Here is a 27,689-nt window from a genome sequence, read left to right as displayed (position 1 = left end):
GTTCCCAATCTTCTTTGAAGTCATGACTTCACATAGTTTATGTGTCAATTTGGCCAATTCCGCATAGCTCATCAGTTTTTCTTGCCACTGTTCTTTCGTTGGGGTTCCCTCGTTCTTCCATCCTTGTGCTAACAAGACTTTTGCTGCTGTTGTTGCATACATAAATAAGTTCTTTATTTTTTTGGCAGGTCTTGTCCCACAATCCCTAACAAAAATGCTTCTGGTTTTTTTTACAAATGTCATTTTAAACATTTTTTTTTCAATTCATTATATATCATTTCCCATTTTTTTTAAACTTCTCTACATTCCCACCACATATGATAGAAAGTAACTTCTTTTTCTTTACATTTCCAGCATATATTTGACCTGGTTTTGTACATTTTTCGCTATTTGTACTGGTGTAAGCTTACTCCATCTTCCATGTGACATCCCTTGAGATATTTAAAGATGGCTATCATATCTTGTCTCATTCTCCTCTGATCCAGGCGAAGCATACTCAGCTCCCTCAACCATTCCTCTTAAGGCTTGGTTTCCAGACCCTTCATCATCTTGGTTGCCCGCCTCTTCATCCCTTGCAACTTGTTGATATCCTTCCTAAATTGTGGTGTCAGGAACTGGACAGGTGATCTGTAAAAGCATCCTTTTCTTGTTGCTGTAAGCTCTGTTCCAGGCTGCCCACCCACCCTGTAAGTGATCACATCTGTAAGTGGAAGCTATCAACTGGGGTACTGGCTGTTTGGTTCCCAAGAAACTTTTGATGAGCTCAGGAAAGAACATCATTCAGAGTTCTTTGCCACATGTTGGGAGATGCCAGCACCCTTGCTCCTAAATCTGTCGTGCTGATAACATGGTCAATCTCTCACCTCCTCCTTTCTTCCTGCCCCCCTTCCCTCTCCCTCCCCAATCTCCCCACTTTCTCCCAGTTCCTATAGTGTTCAAACAGGGACTTTGATCTCTTCTAGAAAGTCCCTAGCTCACTAGGGCTTGGTGATTTACTTGGGTGCTGACTTATTAAAATAGATGAAGGTTGTACTTTGATCTTCCTCCATCTTCCCTAGGCTCCCCCCCGCCCCCCCCGTAGCCAGCCACACTCCCACTGTGAGACTACTGGCAAAGGAAGCCTCCCTTCTCTGGGAGGCAAGGGCAAATATTTTTGCTGAGAGTGAACAGACCATGTTATTGGCAGATGCTTTCAAGACAAATGATTGAGACAGGGTGAGGTGGGCAGTAGCGATTCAGTGGTGTGTGGAAAGAACTCTGCATGTGCTCAGAGGAACACCCATTTTATCTTCTAGGACTGACGTTCTTTACAACTAGGGGCTGGGTTCAGCTAAGCCAGTACACTAGCAGAAGCCAACTCAAAGCCAACAGGGCTTCTTCCATCTCCTCCCACTGTGTCCTCCCCCAAATCTGCTCTGGAGGGTGGGGAGAAGCCCTGGAACAGCAAAGGGTAGGAAAGAGAGGGGAGATTGTTCTGTCTTGCAAGCAGAAATGCTTCTGCTGACGCAAAGATCATCAGAAGAGTGTGACAATGCATCCCTCCCTAGAATGGATGTAGGTGCAGAATTCAGAGGTGTGAGTGTCTCAGCTTTCCTTCTTTCAAAGCAAGTTTCTAGTCCTCATGGCCATGAAGTGAAATCTTTAAAATGGGGGTTAGGGAAGTGGGCAGAGTCAATTTTCATTTGCTCAGGGGCAGAGCTCCAGTGGCAGGCATGACTCTTGCTTCCTCCCCATGACTTAGCCCAGCCTCTACCAACTGGGGGCTCTCCAGATGTCTGGAGCACAGTCAGCCCCAGCAAGCACAGCCATGCCCACTGGCGCTGACAGAAGCTGTGGTCTGAAACATCTGGAGGGGACCATGTGGGTGGAGGCTGATGTCGCAGAATACATTATATAAACTATGCAAATATCTGCACACACACACACACACACGTAGGTTTAATTGCATCCCTTAGACAGGCTGTGGATTTTCTTGGTGTAGAATTTGGGATTAATTAGGTACAGAATTTTCAGGTTTTTTTATTTTATAATATACCCTGTCCCGTCCACACCAAAGCACTGCAGTGAAAGGAAGAGGATGTTTTTTAAAAGGCAGGAGGTGAAAATTAAATTAAAAGAAAAGCAGAAACAGGTTTGAAATGGGGGACGGGGGTAAAGGAAGGACCTGTGGTGAGGAACATCGCTCTGGGGACTGGAACAACTTGTTAGAACTTTAAATACGACACACGTCTGGATTTGCTAAAATATGAATAATTAACCGGAACCCCTGTGGGCTGCGCACTTCATGTATTAGCGGCCAAGTGTGATCCTGCCGGGAGTGACCCCCTGCCTGGCTCATCTGATTAATCTCTGCTGCTGCCGCCGCCTTTGTACAGACTGCGCCATGAAAGAGGCTGGCGCTCTCCGCCAACGCTGGCGGGGCCCAAATCTGCCATAAACGCCAGACAAAAGTGGCGGCAGAAGCTGCCTTCAAAGGGGGCCAAGGGCTCTTTCTTTGTTTTAGCTTTGAGCAACAATAAAATAAAATAAAATCGTTAATCAGCCACCGAGTGCAGCAGGGAGCCTGGATGGGTTTTGAGGCAAAACAAGAGGCTCCGCTGCAGTAGGAAGTCTAGACTGCTGCTCTGAGGCTTTGGCTGAGCAGGGGCGAGTTTTCCAAAGGCTTGGATGAAGGGAGCATGGCAGGATCATTGTGGCCTGAGGGACACCCAGGGGTCTCCCTCCAGTCCTGCTGCAGTGTGTGGCTCTCAAAGAGATGTTGCAATGTTTTAAAGCAGCAGCAGCAATAAGAACAACAACAAAAACTCCTACAAAATCTGTTTGACCAAAGAGCAAGACCCTGCTAGACCTGTTTGACCAGAGTTCAAGATCCTGCTAGACCTGTTTGACCAGAGAAGACTAGGACAGAGAAGTCTGCCTGTGAGGGCTGTGGGTAACCATGGTTCTCTCACACCACTTTCATTCGCATTATCCCCACCCAGGAAAAGCCAGCCAGCCATACTGGAGCTGAGCCAAGGCAGGATGGGAACTGGGAACTGGTCAGGTGAACAAGGAGACCAAAAAACTGCTGGCTGGTGGAGACAAATCGTGAGACCTCTTGAGTGTGAAGTTTCTCCACCCTCCTGTGCTGGAGAAGAAAAGTAGGGTGGGCGAAGGCCTGAGGGAATGTCGCCATGAGCAGACGCCATGTTCTGAAGCCCACTGAAATGAATTGCCTTGATAGCCAGGAGGAGGTGAATCGTCCAAATTACAGATGATTAACAACTGGAAGGTTGTAATTTCCGTTTCCTGTAGAAAAGGCTGCAAGGTGCTTTGCAGAGTGTGACTTGGCAAGCCGGCTGCTCATTATCCCTATGTGACAGCGTGTTGTGGCGGTTTCGGTTTCTGGGCTACACACGGCTGTCGTTGCCTTGCTGGTGCTGCCCTCAACCTGCCCCTGAGCTGTGCAGGGAGCAGCAAGGAACACAGAGGGTGTGTGATGGCATGCGCAGAAGAAAAATTGAAGTGAAGTGTCATCAATATGCAACTCTGTCTCTCTGTTCCACCTGAATCAGGAGAGGCAGCTGAGGTGTTAGACCACAGTGGCTTGGAGGCAGTGATGGGCTGAGTGTGGGCCAATAAATGGAAGCTGAATCCTGAAAAGAGAAAGGTGTTACATGTTCTGAGTTCTCATGTCAGGGAAGTGGGTAGACAGCCTGTTATGGATGGGATCATACCCTCCTGGGGTACTCCTGGATTCAATGCTGTCACAGAAGCTCAGGTGGTCTTGGTAGCCTATCTCTGGTTCCAGCTGCCTTGCCAGCTATGGCTCCTTTTGGACAGAATTGTCTTGGCCACTGTGTCCATACCTTGGCAACTTCCAGACTGTGGATGTCATGCTCTTGGGCAATTGTCTTTTTGTAGCCTCAACAGACAAATTAAATCTTAAATCTCAACAGAGCCTCCTGGGTCAGCAGGCACCTCCTGCGGGGGCAATGCCGCCCCCCACTGAGAAAAGGGGCTAGACCACGTTTTGAGGCCTAGTCAAGCCTGTGCTGCCCTCCCAGTGCCCCCCCCACCGTAAAAGCAAGCAGGCCCAGCGGTGGCCTTGCTGGAGCCCCGTGCTGCCCGCCTGGGTAGGAAGGGGCACCGGGCAGGTGGCGGTGGGGAGCGATGCCCCCCCCGCCGCCCAAATGCAAGCAAAAATAAAGAAGGCCGGTTACTTACCTCAGTCTGGCCGCCTGGATACACTCCTGATCCTGATCCCAGAAGGAAGAGCAGCAAAAGAGGCTTGAGCCCAGGAGTCAGCCTCTTTTCCTTTGGCCTTAGGCCCACCCACGGCCGGCTGTCCATTGTCCTCCCTGGCTGGGGGCGGGTCAAAGGCCAGCTCAGGCAGGTGGGTGGCACCCGCCCAGGTGAGCCTCACTTGGTGCCGCAAACCCCGCCCACCTGTGAGGAAGGGAGGGCGGATATTGTAGTAAGGAAAGTGATGGGAAAATGCACTGGGAAATGTTGAGTAATCATTTGAGGGAATGTGTAACAAATCAGGATGAACGTTCAGTAAACAGGTTGGAAGTGACCTCTGTGTCTTGCAAATTGCTGTTTTCATACCACACAAACACCCCTCTCCTTGAGCTTTTGATGGGTATCTCAAACAAATGCACCTCTCAGGAAACCATCTCCTAACAGCCATTGACAAGACAATCAGCTGATTATCTGGACTATTAACCAGCAATCTGCCTAACAAAGGAATGGTTGGCCATAACAATATACGGTACTTAATCCAGAGGGATTGCCACATGGCTTTCCCCACAAATAGCCAGTATAGATGTATCCTCCATCCAGCTATTCTGCTACAGGTGGAGGTTGTTTATGCCTCCTGCCCAAGTTCTACTTCAGGGCCACTTCAGGGCCCTGTGAGCATGTACTCCAATGTGTAAACTCTGAATATGGGATCCATACTGTGGAAAAATTCAGCACACTCATGAGCACACACACACACACACACACACACGCACACACATGCACACGCACGGCAATCCTGCCTGAAGATCAGCTTCAGAGACTCTGCCTTTTGGTTCCCCATTAAGAGAGATGTGATTGGACCCAGCACTTCCATTTTGGTTTAGATGATTATATTAAGGAAGTTGCTGGTTTGTAGATTATAGACTTTTAGACTGTTAGGTTTGGGATTCTTGTGTGAGCTGGTTGATTAGCCATTAATGTGTCAAAGTTTTTATCCACTGTAGTTATTGCTCTTGGTCTTCAATATCTGAAGTTGGTATTTTAGATTGTGTTTTACTGAAGTTGTGCTTTTATTATACATATGCAATGCAAGCTGACTTGAGAGGATGTGACTTTTGTCTTCTAAGAAGAGAATAACCCTCCACCTTAAAGATTCAAACGGCAGGTGAGAAGTGTCTGTCTTGCATGAACCAAGGGCCATCTATTACAATGATGCCTCTGATGTGCAGAGAAAAACACATGTCCAGGGGGAGAGTTCCACCTTGGTCTTCTCTGTGATATGCTAGATTTCTCAAAGCAAGGATTCTACTTCTGCCCTCCCTATCATCTGTAGACTGAAACTGAGCAGTCCAGGAACAGTTTTACCAGCTTTGTGTAGATTATGTGAATTGTTGTTGAAAAGATTCTAGGGTTGAGGGCTGCCTCTATTTAAGCACCAGGCAAATCCTTCAGTTGAACTAGATCAGGCATAGGCAAACTCGGCCCTCCAGATGTTTTGAGACTACAATTCCCATCATCCCTGACCACTGGTCCTGTTAGGTAGGGATGATGAGCGTTGTAGTCCCAAAACATCTGGAGGGTCAAGTTTGCCAATGCCTGGACTAGATGACCCTCATGGCCCCTTCCAACTCTGCAATACTATAATTCCCCACACCTCTTTTTCTTCAGCACTCTCAAGATCCTGATATTATTTACAGCACTTTGGAGCTGCCAATGCCTCTTTGTGCTGATAGTAGGCTTTTCTGCAGACATCTGAGGAGCAGTGTGCCCTGCTGTGTGCAGGTGGGGGCCCTGAGAACTCTGCTTTCCTTTAACCATGGAGAAGCCTGCCCTGGGATACTCAAAGGTCAGGGCCCTGCAGCTGGAAGCATCTCTACATTAAGGAGACTCACTGTTGCCTGTTTGACAGTTGCCTTTGTTCCATGGAAAAAAGGGAGAGAAGGGAGCGCACACAAATAACAGGCAACAGGGTGGCTCATGCCTGCCATGTGTTGCCCCTCCTTCCTCTCTCCTTCAGTCTCCTTTGATGGACCCTGTTGCAGGAGGCCTTGTTGACCCCAAAATGGAGATGATAGAGGGAGAGGCAGAACACGGCGTTAACTCAACAGAGCAAGGGAAGTTTGGGAAGAAATGCTTCTGCTTATTAGCTCGATTACCCTACTGGGCTTTTATTGTCTGCTCTGCTTGGGGGCTGCTGTGTTTTGGAGGAGGCTTGGCTGGAGAGGCTCTGGATCTGCTGCATACAAAACCTTTCAGGAGTCTGCTTTGGGTGGATACATTGGCTGACTATATATGCGGGTGAGCTGCTCACCCAACAGTTCAGCCTTAGCTCTGTGAGCCTCGCAAGCAGTGGGGATGCCCACTCTCAACTCTGTCAGCCAGCAGCATTGTGCCAGGCTGACCCTCCATCGTGGAAGCCCAGTGGGCAGGTTTCTCCCCATGCTACATCTCCAAGGAGGAAGTGAATGTATTTTCTGGCACATTTCTTTCCCTTGTCTGTGCCACAGTTCTGAACAATGTGCAAGCTCTGTGGGGTCCAGCACCGCCTGATTTGTGTGGGGTTGCTGTTTGCTTTGCCACTGTGCTGTGGTTCCCTTCTCCCTTTCCTCGTGTTTTTTGTCATGCATGATGCTAGAAGTTTATAAAATTATATATAGCATGGAGAAAGAGGGTAGAGAAAGGACGTCGCTCCTTCTCACTAGTGAACATCATATAAAGCTGAATGTTGGAAGACACAAAAACAAGTCCTCCTTCACATGGTCTTTACATGAATGTCTTTAAAAGAGGATTTGAGAGCAGTACATGTGAAAAGGATCTAGGAGTCTTGGTTGACCACAAACTTGACATGAGCCAACAGTGTGACGCGGCAGCTAAAAAAGCCAATGCAATTCTGGGCTGCATCAATAGGAGTATAGCATCTAGATCAAGGGAAGTAATAGTGCCACTGTATTCTGCTCTGGTCAGACCTCACCTGGAGTACTGTGCCCAGTTCTGGGCACCACAGTTCAAGAAGGACACTGACAAACTGGAACATTTCCAGAGGAGGGCAACCAAAATGGTCAAAGGCCTGGAAACGATGCCTTATGAGGAACGGCTAAGGGAGCTGGGCATGTTTAGCCTGGAGAAGAGGAGGTTAAGGGGTGATATGATAGCCATGTTCAAATATATAAAAGGATGTCATATAGAGGAGGGAGAAATGTTGTTTTCTGCTGCTCCAGAGAAGCGGACACGGAGCAATGGATCCAAACTACAAGAAGATTCCACCTAAACATTAGGAAGAACTTCCTGACAGTAAGAGCTGTTCGACAGTGGAATTTGCTGCCAAGGAGTGTGGTGGAGTCTCCTACTTTGGAGGTCTTTAAGCAGAGGCTTGACAACCATATGTCAGGAGTGCTCTGATGGTGTTTCCTGCTTGGCAGGGGGTTGGACTCGATGGCCCTTGTGGTCTCTTCCAACTCTATGATTCTATGATTAGACAAAATCATGGAGAACTATCAATGGCTACTAGCTTTGATAGCTATGCCCTGACCCCATGGTTGGGGGAAGCTATGCTTCTGGATACCAGCTGCTGGAAGCCACATGAGGGCAGAGTGCTCTTGTGCTCGGATCTGTTTGCAGGTTTCCACAGGCATCTGGATGGCCACTGTGAGAACAGGATGCTGGATTCATATGTTCTTATGCAAACGTAGGACCTGAATTACCATTACAGGCTTTGCACAGAGTGTACCCCATCCACCCTGACAAGAATCTATGAACACAGTTTTTAAAAACCCTGATGGTAGGTATCAATTGTTCAGTAAGATGCAACTGATGCCCTGTGGGAAAAAAGTGGTCTGCTGTTGAATGCTGCAGAGAACTTGAATACCTTAAAACAAATGTCAGGAGACAGCTGGTTGTTTGTTTGTTTGTTTGTTTTAAAAAGGTGATTAAACCCATGGCCTCCCCTGCTGAAGGGTCTGTCTATCTTTGAGAACTTTCAGGCCAGATTCACAACCCGTGTGGGACAATGAGAAAGCTGATCTAAGGAGATGTAATGTGGCAAGAAGTCTGCAATTGTGTGAGTCAGGCTTGAACCCCTCTATCAGGCAAAACTCTCTGGGTACCAGGGAAAGGCTACAGGTAAGCAGATGGCAAAGGGCATTCTTTTCCTGCCTGGACAGATGGTTTCTTCCAACTTCTACCTCCCTCACGTGTGTCTCTCTGTGTGCCACCCACAAACATTTGGACTACTGTCATTTTGTTCAGTTAACATTCCTGCTTTTCTGAACATTTTTTGCTGCTTTATGTGCATTCACAGGCAAATGCCTCACTGGATTATTATGGTCACAGCAAATGCAAGTGAGCTGGAGCCTGCATGCAGGCAGTGCTCTGGCACTACTGTGGCCAAACCTGTTAAATCCACTAATAAATTCTGCTACTATATATTATGCCTAAATAGGTGTATTTTCTATGGATGAGCACAGGCCCCCTGTATCTGTGCATTAAATCACACACACAGGCACACACAAACACACCCTAATCTGTTTCTGCATCCCTCTGTGCTGTCTCAGCTTTCATCTGTAATTCTGGTTCTGAGCTGCTCAGCATGAAACAAAGTTCTGGTTTCCCCACTCACTATACCAAGGAATCTAAAAATGGTTATCACCCCCCCCCCTTTTGACCAAAGTGGATGAAATATACAGGCAAAGTTGCTCCTCCAGAGTGGATTAAGCTTGCCAAACTGCGGACAAATAGATACAGGGGCTTTCTGAGGGGGAAGTGAAAGGGATTAGCTTTCCTCCACAATCCTGTCATGACTCCAGAGCCCAGCAGCAATCAAGATTGCAGAGGCTGCAGAGTCTCCATCTGAGGAGCCAGACAAGGCACCAGGCCAAGTCAAGGGCTCTGAGCTTGCTGGTGGAGTTTGTGGCTTGAGTACCTCAAAACGATTATGAGGTGCTACGTATTTTTGCTTGTGCATTTTTAAACTTTGCAGCTGCACTCCAGCTTCCCTTTGCAGTGCTTGTCTCTTCCGATGTGCCTTAAACATGAGGAGCAGCATGCTCCCTTCCTGACCAATTTTGGAAATGGATAAAGTTGTATCAAGGAAAAACGTCTCGGGTTTTCCTTCTCCCTTTAATGTTCTTATTTAATGAGTTAATTTTTCAGCAGTGGCTATTTTGCACTCGTTTTTGTAGCGATGCTTTGATCTCCAAGCTCTGTAATGCTTTTCCAACTTTGGGTAATCAAAAGATGTGCTTCTGTCAAAGGCTTCTTGACAGGAGCCAAGACCCCCATGAGGGATCTTTGATCCATTTCCCCCACTGCTGAAGCAACCTGTCAGGGCTGGTAGAAGGTCACCATCTTTGATCTTCTCCATCCGCTAAGTCAGCTGCTGGTACCCTCACCTACTCCCCTTCCCTGAGGACAGGAAAGTTCTTTTCCTTGCCACAATGATGCCACATTACCCTAAATTGTCTCTCCCTTCTCCAGTCATTGAAAACTGTTCGCATCACTTCACAAGCTATTGACAAAAGCATCTTCAACCCATCCACTCTTCTTCCCCACAATGAATAAAGTGAAAAGCTGAAATGCTTTCCTTCCCAAAGGATGATAGAAAGATAGTCTAAATGGTAAATGATGGTTGCAGGTTCTAAAAAAAGAAAGAAAAAGCAATGGTACATTCTGCAGTGCTTTCTAAATTAATTTCCCTGGGAATAATAGGAAACTTTTAGGGGGGTATAAAGTTCTTTCCCAATCAAAATACAACATAAGGAAAGTTGTATTCAGAATCTCATATTCCATCCATGGAGGGTGTCTTCAGTCTTTTGCAAAGGTAAAGGTAAAGGGACCCCTGACCATTATGTCCAGTCGTGACCGACTCTGGGGTTGCGGTGCTCATCTCGCTGTATAGGCCGAGGAGCCACCGTTTGTCCGCAGACAGCTTCCGGGTCATGTGGCCAGCATGACTAAGCCACTTCTGGTGAACCAGAGCAGCACACGGAAACGCCGTTTACCTTCCCGCCGGAGCGGTACCTATTTATCTACTTGCATTTTGATGTGCTTTCGAACTGCTAGGTGGGCAGGAGCAGGGACCGAGCAACGGGAGCTCACCCCGTCACAGGGATTCAAACTGCTGACCTTCTGATCGGCAAGTCCTAGGCTCTGTGGTTTAACCCACAGCGCCACCCGCGTCCCATCCTTTTGCAAAGAGGGTGCCATAAATTCCTCTCATTTTTGTCACTGCCTTGTTCTCTCTTAATTTCATTAAATTTTGAAGCTCCGAGAGCTATCCCCAAATCCACTTCCACACTTGGAGCCATTTTCATTCTGCAATTTATGGCAGTCCAGAAACCTTTAATAGCACTAAAAACCTGAAGCTGAGGAACACACAGGTGGGCAGGGGCTGTTGCTGGAAGTGAGTGATTTATGACAGTTCACAGAGAATATTGCAGGTCAGGCTCTAACTGGTTTATAACAACCCTCCAGTGCTGCCCAGAAGTCTTAGAGCCCCTTTTGCAGCCTGGGGTTTAGGCTGAAGCTGAAAGAGTAAGTTAAAACAATCCTGAGGTGTTATCCACCGCCTTTATTGCAGCTTGGGTTCAGAGAACAGTATACTACAGTTCTGCAGGATAGTTTGCTATTATTATGCAGACCAGGCAGCTTACAAAGAGAACGTGTTGTACAGCAGCTCTGCAAGGCAGTCTACTGTTAATATTATAAGTCAGAAGTGAGGGTGAGTCTGGCAAAAAAATAAAAATAAAATTAACACCCCCCCCATACTTAAAATGCCCTCTTGGGCTTTCAGGCAAAATCATGCATACAGAAGACTCATGGTTTCAGGCAGACTGGCTGCACATTTAAGTGTTCAAAAACTAACTAAAACAAAATTATGCACGAAGTAAGATTTAAGTTAGAGGAAGTTAGAACAGTCGCCATTGCTAACTCCCCCCCCCCAATTCACTCAACCACAGGCTCAGGTAAAGCACATGCAGCAGAGTTATGCTGCAAAAATGTATTGCAGCGCTCCAGTATTGTAGTCTAATTTTCCTTTGGTCATGGAGCTGGAGCCGAAACCACTCATGTGCAGAAGGGAAACATCCACAGACTCGGGCTCACCCTGAGGTTTGCAGACGCTCCACAAATCCACCCCTCCCCCGAACACTACAACAATTCAATGGCACAGAATGTTGAGGGGGCGGGGCGGAAAAAGCTGATAACCAGATATGTGTGTGTGTGTGTGTGTGTGTGTGTGTGTGAAGAATAAAGTGAAGCAGCTGGAAAAGGGACACAGGGATAAAGGACAGAAAGGACCATCTCTTTGCCTGGATAGGGCACTTCCTAGTTCTCACCGGGAAGCTATTTTTAAATGACTAAGTGTGATCTCCAGTCCGTGCAGATGCTCCTATGCACATACAGCATTATGGGCCCCTTTTAGTGCATGCAGCCAAATCTGATGACCGGATCACCCTGGGAAGCTTCTGCCGTAAAAAAAGTGTTAATCTTGGAGCGTCACAACACTCTTTGTTGTGGGAATATGAGACTCAAAAAGCTGAATCACTGGTAGGGGTATTTTGCTCCTTTGCTTACCTGAATGGGGGCCTTCAGACAGAAGAGGGCACTTTAATCTCAAAGATTTAGCATCTTGAAGGGAAGACAGGAAATTAAGAATATGAACAAAGTAAAAATAGGAAGTGTTGAATATTCTGAAATATAGACATGATCTAACTTTAGCTAGGCAGAGCGTGGTACAAACTGAATGGAAGGTTTAAGGTTCTATCCTTGCAGGATGACAGCAAAGCTTGTTGGGTGGTGAAGATAAAGAGAAAAGGTGGATTAATATGAAGGCAAAAAAATCTGTATCTGCTGCTTTATCCTTAAGCCACCGTCCTCCTCCATCCATTCTTCACATCCCACCCCATTCCTCTGCAACAACTTTGTTTCTCTTATTCATTTATGTTTATTTGTTGCATTTTTTTAATAAAATTTTTATTAGTTTTACAAAGTTTTTTAAAACAAACACACACATAAAAAGACATACAAACACGCATAGTTTCATAACAATTTTTCATAAACCTCTTTTCTCGGACTTCCCCATACCTCCCCTTTCTGCATCCCAATGCTCATAGTCTTTTAGCAACTTCCAGATATTTCTTTCCAACCTCTGTCATGTTAATCTTTTCTTTAATCTAATCTTATATTACTGTAACCCTTTCTTTCTGAAAACCTCGACATTCTAGCATTCATCAAGTTTATAATAGTCCTTAAGATATTTCTTTATGTATGCTACAACAGCAGCGAGAATACTTATCGCAAAGTATTGGAAGACACAAGATCTACCCACCCTGGAAGAATGGCAGATCAAAGTGATGGACTACATGACATTGGCTGAGATGACTGGCAGAATCCGTGATCGGGGAAAAGAGACGACGGAAGAAGAATGGACGAAATTTAAAATATTTGTTGCATTTATCTCCCACCTTTTTCTCCAAGAAGCTCAAGGTGGGACACATGGTTCTTCCCCTTCCTCATTTAATGCCCATAACAACCCTGTGAGGTAGACCACCCAGTGAGCTCACAAAAAGATGGAAGAGTTCTGGAGAGTTCAAAAACCCGCTCACTATTTCATGGATTTTGATTCATCTTAAGAAAGATATTTAGGGACATGGGGGGTGCTGTAGGTTAAACCACAGAGCCTAGGGCTTGCTGATCAGAAGGCCAGCAGTTTGAATCCCCGTGACGGGGTGAGCTCCTGTTGCTCAGTCCCTACTCCTGCCAACCTAGCAGTTTGAAAGCATGTCAAAGTGCAAGTAGATAAATAGGTACCACTCCGGCGGGAAGGTAAACGGCATTTCCGTGCGCTGCTCTGGTTCGCCAGAAGCGGCTTAGTCATGCTGGCCACATGACTCGGAAGCTGTACGCCGGCTCCCTCGGCCAATAAAGCGAGATGAGCGCTGCAACCCCAGAGTCGTCTGCAACTGGGCCTAATGGTCAGGGGTCCTTTTACCCTTTAATAAAGATATTTATTTAAGCATGGATTCCTTCCCCCTTCAACAAACATGCCTTCCTTTAGCATACATTTTTTCCTGTCCAGGAAGACTCCTTTCTGGAGTAACACAGGCAAAAAAACTGAACGTAGCGTTAGACGGGGTTGGGGTGGATTGCAAAGCAATGAGGTTGACCCTGCTGTTCTGCAGGTTGAGGCAGCAGCTGTCTCAGTCAACTGGTTTTGCGTGACAACAAAAAGTTCATTATTTAATTTATTCTGGTTTGAGTTTTGCTTCTGAAAAGAGGCACCGTGAGCTGAGTGATAAAGCGTTTGTTTGGCATGCAAAAGATCCCAGGTTCAATCCCCAGCAATCCCTGGTAGGTCAGGGGAAAAATAAGTTGGCAGAGCACTGGGGTGATATCCTTCACAGCTCTGATGGGGATGCAAATTGACATCTTAAAACAACAACTAAAAACTGAATATATCACAATGAAGCCATGCTTGAGAAGCGTTTCAGTCCCAGCATAGCTCCTCAGGGGATGTGAAAGCATATCAGGCCACCATCTGGCTTAAGCTAAGCCGGTCTGGGTCTGGCTGGTGCCTGGAAGCACATGCATGATGGCTTGGGTTCTGTGCTGGAAGAAAATAAACCAAATAAATAAAAGTCAGCCTTGTAAAATCCTAAAATATATGTGCTATCATCCACACCTAGGGCAAACTTTTTTCTTTTAATCTCAACTTGGCACACCTCTGAGGTAAAGTGTTGGTATAAATTGCTGCTGATATTATCAGTGTTTTCATAAAATATTTTCTTGTGGAACTCCTTAGGAGATTCAACCCCTGTGAGGGGCTTACGGCACCTAGGAAATAAATGGGCCTCTCTAAATCTCTTTTGTCATCATGGTGGTCTTTGACTGAAATGCTTCAAAGCTTTGTTCTCACCTTTACAGAAGCAAAATGAAGTTCTCTTTCCAACGGCTTTCAAGTTCCACCTAGTCCTGGGCCAAGGTTAAAGTAAATGAAGGACAGCCCTGGGTTTTTCACATTGTACAAAGTGAGGAGGAGGAGCCTGCAGAAACTTAACTAAATGGGTTTGAGGGAAGGGAAGATGTGAATAAAAGACAGACATTCAGGAAGGAAGGAACAGGAAAATCACAGAGAGAGAGAGATAAAGATGGACCTGCAGAACAGCTGAAGAACAAACTGGTCATGCCAAACAGGAATAAATAATCCCCAAAGAATTCTGCTGGGGGTTGCAGTGCTGAGGAACTGAGAGACGATAGAAGGGTCAGCCAGGCATTTAAATTTTGAGGGGAAAAAGAGAATGTGGATTTGCATAAATTTTACATCTGTGAATTTATAAGGACAGATGCAAATCTATAACTTAAATAGAAAGCCAATGCATCTCACCCTAGTGGGGAAGACCATGTCCAGGTGATGTGCTTGTCTGCCTGCTCAAGCTGCTGCTGTCCAGGTGCTGAATGCAGATAGGCAACTCCAAGGCAACCTCCCGCTCTCCTTTCTTAGGACTCCTTATGTTTAAACCAGACGTGGACTGGGCAGATGATTAAATAGAGGATGCCTCCAAATCGAGAACTGCCCTTGGTGAAGTAGGGCACATGGCTTCTCTCTGACTGGGCCCATCACGTGGTGAGTCTGCTCGTGCTGCCTGGCAGTGCCAGTCTTGGGGCAGAGGGAGAATCTGGTGGGAATTTCAACCCCTTGAGCAGAGTTGATGCCCTTGCCTGTCATCCTCTGCCAGCGTCACCCCATGGAACACTTCTCCCCCACTAAGCCAGACATCTTGCCAGCCCCCTGCCACGCCTTCTCTTTGCCAACCTGCTGGCAGGACGGCAAGTTAAGTGAGGCCTGTGTTGGGCCCTTAATAAGATGTGATTCACTCGTTGAGCTTAATTAGCAATTCAGCTAACGGTTTGTAATTCAGGCACGACCCTGATTGCATCCGAATGCTACTTTATTTCTTCGCTGCTGTTCGCATTCTGAGCACTAATTATGCTTCTCTGCCTGCTAATTGCTTTCCAGCCTTCCACTGCTGCCTCTTTCCAGTAACATTTATTTTTCATGCCTCTGTGTGTTTAAAGGTACGAGGGCGGAGAATGAGGGCATCCGGGTGGAGCTGAGCTCAAGCCAAGTTGAAAGGAAGATGGGGAGGACCTCCGACCGGTTCCCCGCTCTCCACTCCTCCCCTGCTCTGCCTCCAAACTCCAAATGCGTCAGAGGAGGGGTGTGTGTGTGTCAAACAATGCTCCTCTCTGCTTTCTTCAGGCCAGCTGTCAAGGAATTGTTGTCATTAATGCTGCTTGGAGAAATCCTGTTGTTCAAATAATAAAATACAGTGGTACTTCGGGTTAAGAACAGCCCTGCTTACGAATTATTCAGTTTACGAACTCCGCAAAACGGAAAGTAGTGTCCCGGTTTGTGAACTTTACCTCGGTCTAAGAACGGAATCTGAATGGTGGAAGGGCACCGGCAGCAGGAGACTTCATTAGGGAAAATGCGCTTCGGTTTAAGAATGGTTTCGGTTTAAGAACGGACTTCTGGAACATATTAAGTTCATAAACTGAGGTACAATGTTACTTACCTGAAAAGTGACTGTTGGATAATCAGAAACGTCGAAGGTGCCTTCACCTCTTCTTCGGATTAGATTTATTACATATTCTTGCCACTTTTCATTCAAATGAATCTCAAAGCAGCTTACAAACAAAATAACAACAACAAGGTAGAACTTAATAGACCATCACAAACACAGCATAACTCTTATAGAATAATTAACAAATCATCCGCGAAACAATTGCAACATATAATGCACTGTCAACAAAGCCGCAACTAAAAAAATAAGCTACCGTAAACACCACAATTAAAGCAATTATATGATTAATAAATCAATACAGCATTTATAATCTATGAAAGAATATTAACAAACAAAATAGCAACCAAAAATAACACAAACTAAGCACTCTGCTGTCTCAGCTGGTGGAAGTGAGGTCATAGTTTCTTTCTTGCACTACTGAACTACTACAAAAAACACCTCCGCTGATGCTCCCAATTGGGTAGGATGACCCTGTTAGGACTGCAGTTCCTCAGCTGTTCCTTTGTCCCTGGTATACCCTGAAACAACTTTAAAGCAAGAAACAACAACCAAGTACACCCCAGGTTTATAAACAAAAACCAAATGGCTGAAAGTCTTGTTCCTTCACTCCTTTGCTCTCCGCTTTAGTACCATGGGGATTACAACACCTTCGTCCTTGCAGGGATGTTGTAAGGATTGCAACAAGCAAATGCATGTGAATCATGTTGAGGGCCTGAAAGCATCATATCAAAGAAAGTATTAATATTGATATTAGCAATACTGCAATACATTTTTCAGGGTTGTGGTGTGAAATAGGGCTGGGGCTGAGCCCTGGCTAAAACCAAGTCTCATTTGGGGCAGTTAGAGTAGGATTCTTTGCTTTGAAACTGAAGCAGTCAAGTTTATCCCCTTTTCTACCCATTTCCTGTGAAGAAGTGGACATGGACAGATGGCAGAAAATGCTTTTCCATTGCATAGCAACAGATTGGAAAATATAATTACTGTGTGGCGTAAGGGTTGTAACAGCTGTGACCCCCCCCCTGCAAAAAAATCCAGTGTGTGGATTGCAGGAAGCAAGAGGACACAAAACATATAATTCAGCCTGAACTGAAGGGAGAATTGAAAACAGCCAGGGGGGCGGCTGTGTATTGATTCTCCTTGATCAGCCTGTAGGTTGTGCATAACAGGAGAAAACGAGGGCAGCTGGTTCCCTGACATAGATTATCATATTTGAAAAGACTGTGATTGACTGTGGGACTAGTCTTGCAATATTGCTATCAGGGATCATTCTTTTGAGAATGGTTGGATCCCAGACTAAACTAGCTGAACTGAGGCCTCACTTAAATCCATGAGACTTAAGCTGAGTCGTGACTAAATTGATCATTGATTTCAATGGGATTTAAGTTCAGCTAATTTAGGGCTCATCCAGACTTTCATTTAGTGCTGAGATTTGTCGTCACAGGTCTGTGATTTCCAGATGTGGGTCTGGGTAGTTTTCCTTTTGTCCCTTTGCTTTCCCTGGAAAAACTTGATGTTTCCTGCTGAATCAGAACAAATGTTTATCAGGTTTCCCTCAGATAGATATTTGTTCTGATTCAGTGGGTAAACAGTGGGTTTTCCTGGGGAAAGTGGCAGGACCCAAAAAATACAGACAAAAACCTGCTCAGACTCGTGCCTGGAAATCATGGAGCTGTGCCTACAAATCGCAGCATGGACAGAAGTATGGGTGCTCTTCTGTCCCAGGGCAACACTGAGCTGGAGTGAAGTGTTATTTGTTTTATTATATTGCATTTTCTCCGCAGAGCACAAGGTGACATACATAGTTTGCTCCTTCCTCATCTAATCAGGACAAAGTTAGGTTGAGAGGCAGTGACTGCTCCGAAGTCACTCAAGGAGCTTCATCACCGAGAGAAGATTCGAACCCTGATCTCCCAGGTCCTAGTCTGAGATTGGAGCCATTACACCACCCTGACTCAATAGCAGCACATGTGTGAAGCAAGTTTCTTCCAGCTGTTCCTTCTCTGGCAGTTGGCTTTTAATTTAACCATGAACCAATTAACAGCTTCAGGCCCAGTGAAAACGCACTGTATGCTGGTGGAGGTGGAGGGACAGGGGAAGCTGCCTGATACAGTGGTACCTCGGGTTACATATGCTTCAGGTTACATACGCTTCAGGTTACAGACTCCGCTAACCCAGAAATAGTGCTTCAGGTTAATAACTTTGCTTCAGGATGAGAACAGAAATTGTGCTCCTGTGGCGCGGCAGCAGCAGGAGGCCCCATTAGCTAAAGTGGTGCTTCAGGTTAAGAACAGTTTTAGGTTAAGTATGGAACTCCGGAATGAATTAAGTACTTAACCCGAGGTACCACTGTATTGTCAGAGCATTAACAGTGTGATGTCATGGAAGTCATAGACTTTCATGATCATCCATCCAGACTTGAGGATCATCCAGTACGACTCCCTGCAATGCAGGAATATGCAGCTAGCTTGCAACCTTGGTGTTATCAGCACCAAACTCCAACCAACTGAGCTATCAAGGTCTACACAGGAGATGGAGAACCTGTGGCCCTCCAGATGTTGCTGGACTACAACGCCCATCATCCTTGAGCATTGGCCCTGTGGGCTGAGACTGGTGGAATTTAGGAGTCCAGCACCAGCTGGAGGGCCACAGGTTCCTTGTTTCTGGTCAACACTGACTGGCTCTTCAGGGTTTTAGAACCTGGGATGTTCTGCATGCAGAGCTTCCTGCTTGGCTTCAGCTGTCATTTCTTTCTGTGTGCACGGAAGCTTGGAGAATAAAGATGTATGCTCCAGGTGGCTCCAAGATTCCTCTGTGCCAGGCAGAGCATGAAATCACCAGTTAGCCCAAGACAATTAAGTCCTGATCTGATCAAAAGGGTCCATCATCCAATAACTCCCTCTGAAAATGGCCCAGTCTCCTCCTCTTCGTTTTGATCCATTTAGCTTCCCATAGTTAGTGGGAGATGCACTCGTGGGGCTGCTCTCCAAACACCTTCTTCCTAGTTGATCAGGGAGAAGATTCATATCAGAAAGAAGGAGAGAGAGAGAAAGAAAGAAAGAAAAAAAATTGAGCAAGAGAAGTAAGCCCACCCAAGCCAATTATAACGCTCTAAAAAGAGCCAACCAGCAAGAGAAGCCCCAGGAAGCCAGCAGTCCCTATTGATCCTTCAAATCTCCTATCTTCAAACAGGGAGAGAGGTGTAATGGTCGGAGCAGGGACCGCTGGTGCTTCAAAACCAAAATTAGCATTGTAAACTCTCTCTCGCTTTTCAGCTTCAAAGATCTGCAATTCAAAACTTGGGAAGTGGAAGCTTGTTAAATGGAGGCAAACTTCAAGAGAATCCCTGGTTGAAACACTTCTTCTTTTTTTAAAAAAATATGTTCCCAGAATAATTATATCTGATTCTACTTTTGTGGTAGCTTTCTCTGTTGTTCCTCTTTGACATATCTGTGCCATTTAATGGGGCATAGTGTTTTACAAGCCGCATTACTTTCATGCTTGCGACGCTCCTCTGAGGTAGACCGCTCATCCACACTTACCTTTCGCTCAGCACTTTCTAGGCATAGGTTTGTCGTCTTCTTCTTCTTCTTCTTCTTCTTCTTCTTCTTCTTCTTCTTCTTCTTCTCCTCCTCCTCCTCCTCCTCCTCCTCCTCCTCCTCCTCCTCCTCCTCCCCCTTTCCTTGCAAAAACCCACTCTTTAATATTGAATTGGAACAAACGGCAACTCAGCTGATTCAGCTAACTTTTTAAAAATATTTCATTCTATTTATCTGTGGAAGGTGTTGCACACAATTCCTTTCCCCACACATTTTTTTTCCTTTACAACAATCCTTTGAGGTAGGTGCAGTGGAGAGAGGTTGTAATTGGCTCAAGGTGACAGATGTAAATGTGAATATGACATCTGTGTGTGCAGCAAGATCAAATGTGGGAGAGGCTTCCAGGTGTAGAATAGGATGTCCCTTTTTTTCGTCAGAGAAATGTTGGAGGGCATGTAATGGGCCTATGCTGTAGGGGTGCGGGAAGCCAGATTCAGCTCTGGGGTTGCCTGTTGGCTACTCTAGTTCCACACCCTAATGCATCAGCGGTGCTTTTGGTGACACACAGAGGACAGAAAGGGCTGACTTTGTGTAGGAACCTAAGAAGACTCCTGCTGGTCAAAGGCCCATCTAGCCCAGCATGCTCCTTCCAACACTGGCCGACCAGTCACCTATGGGAAGCTTGCAAGCAGGACCTGAGCACACCAGCACACTTCCCACTTGTGAGTCCCAGTAACTGTCATTCAGAGACATAATGCCCCCATCACTGGAAATGGCACATAACAATTGAAAGCCTAATTCCCCATGATTGTGTCTGAAACCATCCAAGCTGAAGGCCATCTGTGCCCAGGGACCCGCTCCTCATCAATTGCCTATAATTATTGCCATATATTATGTTGTCGTTCCCTAAGCTGGTGCCCTTGAGATGTTCTGGATGGTGACTCCCATCAGCCCCAGGATCATGCAGCTGTGCTGGCTGGGCCTGATGGGGTTTGTGGTCCATAACATCTGAAGGGCACTGCCTGGGTAAGGCTGGTCTATTTCTTTTAAAGAGGAGGATGCAGCTAAATGAGGGTGGCTACAGGAGGCATGTGGAGCCACAAGCCCAACACTGATGCCCGCGAGAGATGCTGTTGCTTCCCTGCCACCACTACCCTCTTCAAAGGGAAGGACTGATTCATCAGCTGCCTCCCTCGGATGTCTCATCTGTGTCTCTGCAGGTGGAGGGAGCAGTAATGAAAGTGACAGGATTTTGTTGGGCAGGTAATTGATTCAAGGTGGCCGCCGTGGTGCCAGGTCTACCTCACCTGTGCAAATCATGTACAGAGGGGATCATCTGGGCCAAGAACACATGGTGTGTGTGTGTGTGTGTGTGTGTGTGTACACAGTGCGCCAGGTGCTCTCCGCGCTGAAAACACAGCTTCTAAATGTGCAAATATTTTAGTTGGCAACTTGGTAGCGGCTCCCTCGGGAATGTCATGATGAAGGGTGTGATGTATGCAGTGGAGAGAATTGGATTCCACATGCCACCCAAATTATTATGGCTGGGAAAACCCTCCAGAAAGCCCGTGATCACAATTAATTCTGTCACATTTAGTCTGTTAGGGATTTACTGGCTGTGCATAATTTACTCCAACCTGCTTCAATACACAGGGTTGCCAACTTTTCAGCAGACCACTGCAGCTGTGCCTTTAGTAGCAGTTTGATCTACTCATCAAGCGGGTCAGTTGGCTGGGTCCTTTGGCAAAAGTACGTAAATCCCCATAAACATTCTCTGTGCTGCATCTCAAATTTCAGTGGTGCCCTGCATGACTCCAAAATCCAGAGCCCCCGCCTCCAGTGGACTTCATCATTGCGGCATCTGCTGTGGTGCCCCAGAAGCTCCATGCCCTGTGCGACTGGACCAGTTGGGCTCCCCTAGGTCCACTTTTGACAGCCAACAGGCGAGTGCAGCAGCCACAGCGCCACCACCACTTTGCTCTGTCTTTTGCTTCTCTGGCCCTTGTCTGGAACAAATCCCTCCCCCCCCCAACCCTGGTCCTCTTTCCCCCTTTACGATCTGAGCAATCAATAACCCATCTTTCCAGTGCGCTCCCTCGCCAGCTTAAGAGGCCCATAATCGCTACTTTGTTCACACACGGTGGCATCTCCTGCTAAAGGGGGAGCCAATTCGTTATTGCCTTATCTTTTTTGTCTGGCAGAGAAGCCAAAAGGGTCACACTCCCGAGCAGCTACAAAACAGCTGGAATAAATCATTAGGAAAGAAGAGAAAACAGACAAACATCTTAAGTGGATTGTGAATAAGGTTGCCAACTGACCAGGGGGAAAAAACAACTCGATCCAGACAGCTCTTGTGTCTTTATTTATTTATTTAGAGGCATGTGTTTTATTACATTCCCCCGTTTCATCATGCAATTCCATGGCAGAGCACAGTACAATTAAAATACAAAAGCAGTATGTTTTAACATCTACCGGATGTGCAGAAATCTGCATGAGAAGCTACTAACAGTATGGAGATAAGCACCAGTGCTACACTAGAATGCCAGCACTAGAACTGGCAGACATCCAATGTAGCTGAATGCTGGAGGATTTGGGACAGATCAAAGTCTTTCTTCTTCTAGCACATAGCTAAACTATGGAACTCACTTCCACCAGAAGCAGTGATGGCTACCAGCCTGGATGGCTTTAAAAGCGATTGTCTCAATTCATGGAGGAGAGGGCTATCAATGGCTACTAGCCCATGGCTGGAGGCACCAATGCTTCTGGGTTCCATTTTCTGGAAGCCACAGGAGGGGAGAAGGCTCTTGGGCTTGGATTCTGCTTGCTGGTTTCCCACAGGCATCTGGTTGGTCGCTGTGAGAACAGGATGCTGGACTAAATGGGCCACTGGCCTGATCCAGCAGGCTCTGTGTGATTAATAGCAGGATGTGTCAGAGAACCAAAAACTTGGCAACCCTAGGTGCGCAGCTGCATCAGTCCAGAGAAGACTCAGGACTCAGTTGCCCATCCCAGTCAGGTTAGCTTATGGGATCGTGGCCTTCTGTCTCCCCCTGCTCCTGCCCTCTCCCTATAAGAAGGCAGAAACTGAGCAGGCCCAGCTTTTTGCGCCGCTTTGGGCTTCAGTCACATACCAGCAAATTCAGGTTGTGCATTGAAAGGTGTTGCAGGGGCCTTGCACAACAAACCAGCTTCCCCAATACATCAGACATTTTTTGCAATAAGGTAAGCAGCAAGGGAAAAGTCCTGGGAAGTTTGGGATACGACTTGCTTTGCTTTGCTGCAATTGCCATCTAACCTCCCCACAAATGAAACAGAATGAATGCTCATTAAACAACCAGCTTCATCTTCTTTCCCTGCAAACAAAGCAGGATTCTTAGGAAACAGATGGCCTGGAAGCATCCCTGATCTCCATATCAGGAATAGCTTTACCTCCTTGATTTGGGTCCACTGGGAAGGGCAAGGAGAACAAAAGCCCTTTGCCATGGTTCGGTTTGGCTTGCAAACCAAGCCCTCTGCCCTAGGAGAAGCCCTGTTCTCTTAATCTCAAGTCTGCAGTGTTTGGGTTTTTCTTTAATAAATAGAGACAGCAGGGCTCAGCCCTGCCTGGAGATGAATATAGGTGCTTCCACACCACAGCTTATTGTGGATTCAGTTCTGCTCTTGCATGGAAGTTTTGCATGCCACCACCATCAACATTCAATCCCATGTCCCCCACTTTTAGACTGGATTTACTGTTTCCATGGAAAATCCATTAAGTAAAAAAGCCCAGAGAAACAGTAAATTCAGACTAAACGGTGGGGGGTAGGAGAGGGCATGGAACAGCATTTTGATGAGCATTGTGTGGATGCTGCTGAGTCCACAATCAATTGTGGCATGGAAGCAGCACTGAGCACTTAGCACCGAAAACAAAGCACCGAAAAGGAGGCATGAGGGAGAGAATTGATTCTGTTTGCATTTACAGGCGAATCGATCAAATCTGCGCTTTCTGAAACAATTTGAGCCAAAACGCAGCTATCCTTCAAAATTCAAAATTTTGTGATGTGTGTCTCCAACCAAAGAACATGCACAAAAATGCATATATTTGGGGAAAGTGTGTATGAAAATTAATATATTACTGAAAAGAACATACCCAATTACATTATATTAGGGGAAGCTGACTGCAAAAATGTGTACATTAGTCAAAGGTGCATATAAAAATGTGTATATCGGGAGAAATTCACACTAGGATGCTGATGAATTTTCATGTGAATTTATTTGTGTGTGTGTAAAATGCTGCAAGATGTGAACTGGATTTAAGACTGGAAAAATGAGAAACCGGGAGAACAGAAATGGAAGAAGAAGAAGAGGAGGAGGAGGAGGAGTTTGGATTTGATATCCTGCTTTATCACTACCCTAAGGAGTTTCAAAGCGGCTGACATTCTTCTTTCCCTTCCTCCCCCACAACAAACACTCTGTGAGGTGAGTGGGGCTGAGAGACTTCAAAGAAGTGTGACTAGCGCAAGGTCACCCAGCAGCTGCATGTGGAGGAGCGGAGACGCGAACCCGGTTCCCCAGATTACGAGACTACCGCTCTTAACCACTACACCACACATATGCTTCCATCCCTACTAAAAACAGAGGCCCGTTAAGACAAGTTTTTCTGGGGGGGAGGGGATGCACTCTGTCCAGGCTGAAAGATTCAAGAGATATGCTCCCTGTGGGGTTGCTGAGTGTGCCAGGGGCATGCGTGGGAGGAAGGGAGGGAGGTCGGCTGCCATTTGGATTTTCCATGGCAGGCAGTAATAATATTGCAGGGCAGGATCCGTGAGGCTTGCCAGAGTGTGATCCTTGGTGGGGAGCTGTTTGTAACTACAGTCAAGAGCAGCTGCTTGACCTTCTTTGGGTCAGCAGTTCTCATCAAGGGGTTCAGAGGCCTCTTGCAGTGGTGCTAGCCCCACATTTTTTCAGGTGGCCAGCCCCTGACACCAGCCTTCTTTCATGTACAAAGCAGGGCAAGAGGAGGTGTCCAATTGTGTGTGGGTGAGGGGCCATGGCCTCTTTCTCTCCTTACCCCTTTATGGTCTGTTGCTCTAAGCTGTTTTGTCCCAGAAGTGCAGGGAAGTAGTGGCAGGAGGAGCAGGGAATGGCTCAGGTCGCTTCCCCTCTGCACTTCTTTGGATTTGCAACACCAACCCATGGGGCAGGTGTGTGGTGAACCAACGTGTCAAAAACTGCCCCTCCTCTGTCTAGTCTCTCTCTGGCTTGGTTCTTCCACAAGGCCCTAGGCCATGAGCTTACACAGCTTTGAAAGAGGTTAAGCAAATTCATGAGACCCATTGCTCCATTTCATTTCACCCCCTGACATCTAGCCTACTTTCCAAGGCATTCAAGGCCACTAAGAAGTCAAAATGCCCAAAGAATTAGACTATTCTATGGTAGCTGTCTCCCCATCCCACCCAAAGAATTTTTCTTGTTCTCTTGTAGATTCTGCTGCTTTAAAGAAACATTTCATGCTCTCCATTCCGGTGAGCAATGAGGAATTTCCACGAGTTGTCCGTTTCCTTGAAAAAGAGACAGCGCTGGAGACGATTGTGTTTCTCCAACAGCTGCTTATTTACTAGTGTGCAGGTACAGTGGGTGGGAAGCCTAACAGTCACTTGGGTTTGGACATTGGTCCTAAAGCAGCAGCAGCCTTCCCAGCACCCCCACCCTGGGAAGCACCCAAGGGTGCTCTCTCTTCCTCTGTGTCCACCCTACCGAAGGACGAGGGGGAAAGATGTGGATTGGGAGAGACAGGCACAGTGAAAGGGAAAAGTTGCAGGGCTGAAAGAGGAGTGAGCTTCTCGGAGACCCAGTTCCACATCTGGCAGAACCTTGCAGTGATTTCCCCATGCAGGCCATTGAATTGCTGTGGCTAACAAGGTTTTTCTTTAATGAACATGGGAAGCTCCCTGCTTGCCCGGGGGAGTTTGTAATGAGGAGGGGATCGCATTCAACCTGCAGGTGTATTGTTCCTCCAGACCAAATGACTCCTCTCAAATATTACTTTCCAAATATGTTTGTTTTTGCAGATAATTAAACTGCAATTACCTTACAAATAACGCTAACGAAGCAATTAGACAGAGTGAGGGGGAGAAGGAGAGCAGGCAGGCGGGAGACTTGCGCTTAGCTTTTGCAGTAAATGCTTTGTTTGGGCACATTCAGGTGTTCAGTTCTTCTAAAGCTTTGGAAACAACACTACCCTCTGGGTTTAAGCACTTTGGCGGTTCTGGCAAAACTGTTTACTGGGTTCTTCTTCATTCCTGAGCCCTAACAGGGGACCTACGCAGGGAATTCCATCCACCATAATTAAACATTTATGTAAGTATGGGGAAGGAGTTTCCCACTCCCATATCCCTGATTTTAAGCTTGTTACATGACTAATTATAAGGCTACGTCAGCTGAATCTCGCTCTGACATTATAATGAAAAATTTGGCAGTGGGGAGCAGGTTCTATAATATATAGTTAGGAAATGGTTCAGTTATCTGATTTGAAATTTGGCAGTGAAAGAGAAGTAGGTTTGAGGACAGTCCATGCCATGATTGGGGTAGAAAGGATAAGAAGTGTTGGATGAGTTCAATGTTTGGTGAGAGACTCTGGCATGTGGACAAGTGCTGTGTGTGTTTTCTTCATAGATTCTGCTGGGGTGGTTTTTCCTGGAAAGAGGTCTCTGTTTGTGCTGTCTGTTGTTTTTAGGTCAGTGAGAATATCTAGTAATTGCTTCTACCATGAGTTCTTATTAAAAAGCCATTGTCCTGGTCATTGTAAGTCAATGGACTTACTTATTCTTCTGTTGCTAGACAAGACTTCCAGCCAATCTTAGCCACAGGAAATTTAGACAGCTTATTAAAAAGCCATTGTCCTGGTCATTGTAAGTCAATGGACTTGCTTATTCCTCTGTTGCTAGACAAGACTTCCGGCCAATCTTAGCCACAGGAAATTTAGACAGCTAGACTGTTGCTAGGCAAGATTCTCACAGAGCAGGCATTAACCTTGAAGAGTTTTCAGTTGAGGTAATAGGTAGGTGTGGAAGAAAACAGGAGGAAGAAATCACAAGAGATGAGTAAAATAGTGTATGAGTCATGGGCAGAGGGGGAATACATCTGAGCTGCATAGTGGCTGGATTTCAGACATGCAGTTTTTGAAAAATGGGGAGGGGGGTAAAGTGGGAAGGAAGATTCATGGGGGCACCGTGTGGCTGTGTGCTTTATTTGTTGAGTGCCCTCTTTTTCCACTGCAGCCTTTGAAGGCTAGGCTTACCAGTTGACCTGATAACCTCAGCTAGGCCTGTTTCTGCACCTTTACCACCCATACAATGCACATGTCAAGGAAAAAAAATAAGCCCCACTGAGTAGAGTAATAGAAATGTAGAGTTAGAAGGGACCCAAAAGGTCACCGAATTCAACCCCCTGCAATGCAGGAATCACTGCTAAAGTAAAGATGCATACGCTTGCAGCTTAATTTAATATGGCACATGCTTTCAAGCATTACAGTTCATTTCATCAGACATGATCCTGAACTGCAGGTATATATAGTTGGCAGGGATTTCAAATGGTGAGGTCCGCAGGAAATGAAATGCGAAAAAGTTCAGATGGTGATAATTACCTTATTAGCAGTGGGCATTGACAAAACCCGTTTCTGATGATAAGAAGTACATCCTGGCATTGGTGAGCTAATTGATACATGTATGTTGATTTTCATTTGATTTAATATTTGCATTCAGTTTTTCCAACCACAATGTTGAGCTCAAAGTGACTCACAATCATAACAATAGCATTAATTTTTTACTAAAATTGAAATTGCTGCAATTGGAAAAAAACCCCTACAATAGCATATTAAAAGGCAAAAACATATGAATCAAACAATGAATTCCATTGAATATGAACTTGTAATGATTAAAAACATCAGGAAGAGCTGCTCAGCACCAGGGCTGTGGCCCACTTGACCTCCTCTCTCTGCGAAGGGGCTTCATCACCCAGTGTACCAGCATCAACACATACCCAGACAGAAAGTTCCCTCATAGCATTTAATGTTGACTTCTTTTTCACCCTCAAAGAGAGAAATCAATCACTTCTATGTTGTTTTAGGAGGAGTAGGGCAACAGGTTCCATTGAAGACCATTGTCTATGGTCTTCTCCCTGTGTGTTATATATAAGACCACTCTTTCCCACAGTCCCTTTGGAGGAGTGCCCTGTGCTCTCTCCCCATTGGGGGATCAAGTCCTTTACCCCTTCCCCTCCATTCACGCCAATTCAATCCACACATGGCAGCACTGAAACTCTCGACGAATTGCAATTCAGTGGTTTCAGATTGCAGTCTACCTTTGAAGCT

General features: G+C 46.1%; 2 long non-coding RNA genes across 2 annotated transcripts; one reads left to right on the top strand and one right to left on the bottom strand.

Annotated features, from left to right (window-relative positions):
• Positions 1 to 2,530: 2,530 nt before the first annotated feature.
• LOC309538086 lies at positions 2,531 to 4,392 on the bottom strand. Its single transcript, XR_014222102.1, has 2 exons — positions 4,207 to 4,392; positions 2,531 to 3,635 (listed from the first exon to the last, which is right to left on the bottom strand). It is a non-coding gene; the product is annotated as an uncharacterized lncRNA (long non-coding RNA).
• On the top strand, positions 3,571 to 15,820 carry LOC309538085. Its single transcript, XR_014222101.1, has 4 exons — positions 3,571 to 3,649; positions 8,147 to 8,343; positions 14,720 to 14,842; positions 15,295 to 15,820. It is a non-coding gene; the product is annotated as an uncharacterized lncRNA (long non-coding RNA).
• The last annotated feature ends 11,869 nt before the right edge of the window (positions 15,821 to 27,689 follow it).

Source organism: Podarcis vaucheri (genome assembly GCF_965113315.1).
Source record: "Podarcis vaucheri genome assembly, chromosome: 7".
Lineage (NCBI taxonomy): Eukaryota > Metazoa > Chordata > Lepidosauria > Squamata > Lacertidae > Podarcis > Podarcis vaucheri.
Note: the sequence above shows the minus strand (reverse complement) of the source record. Positions and strands in the feature narration are given on the sequence as shown.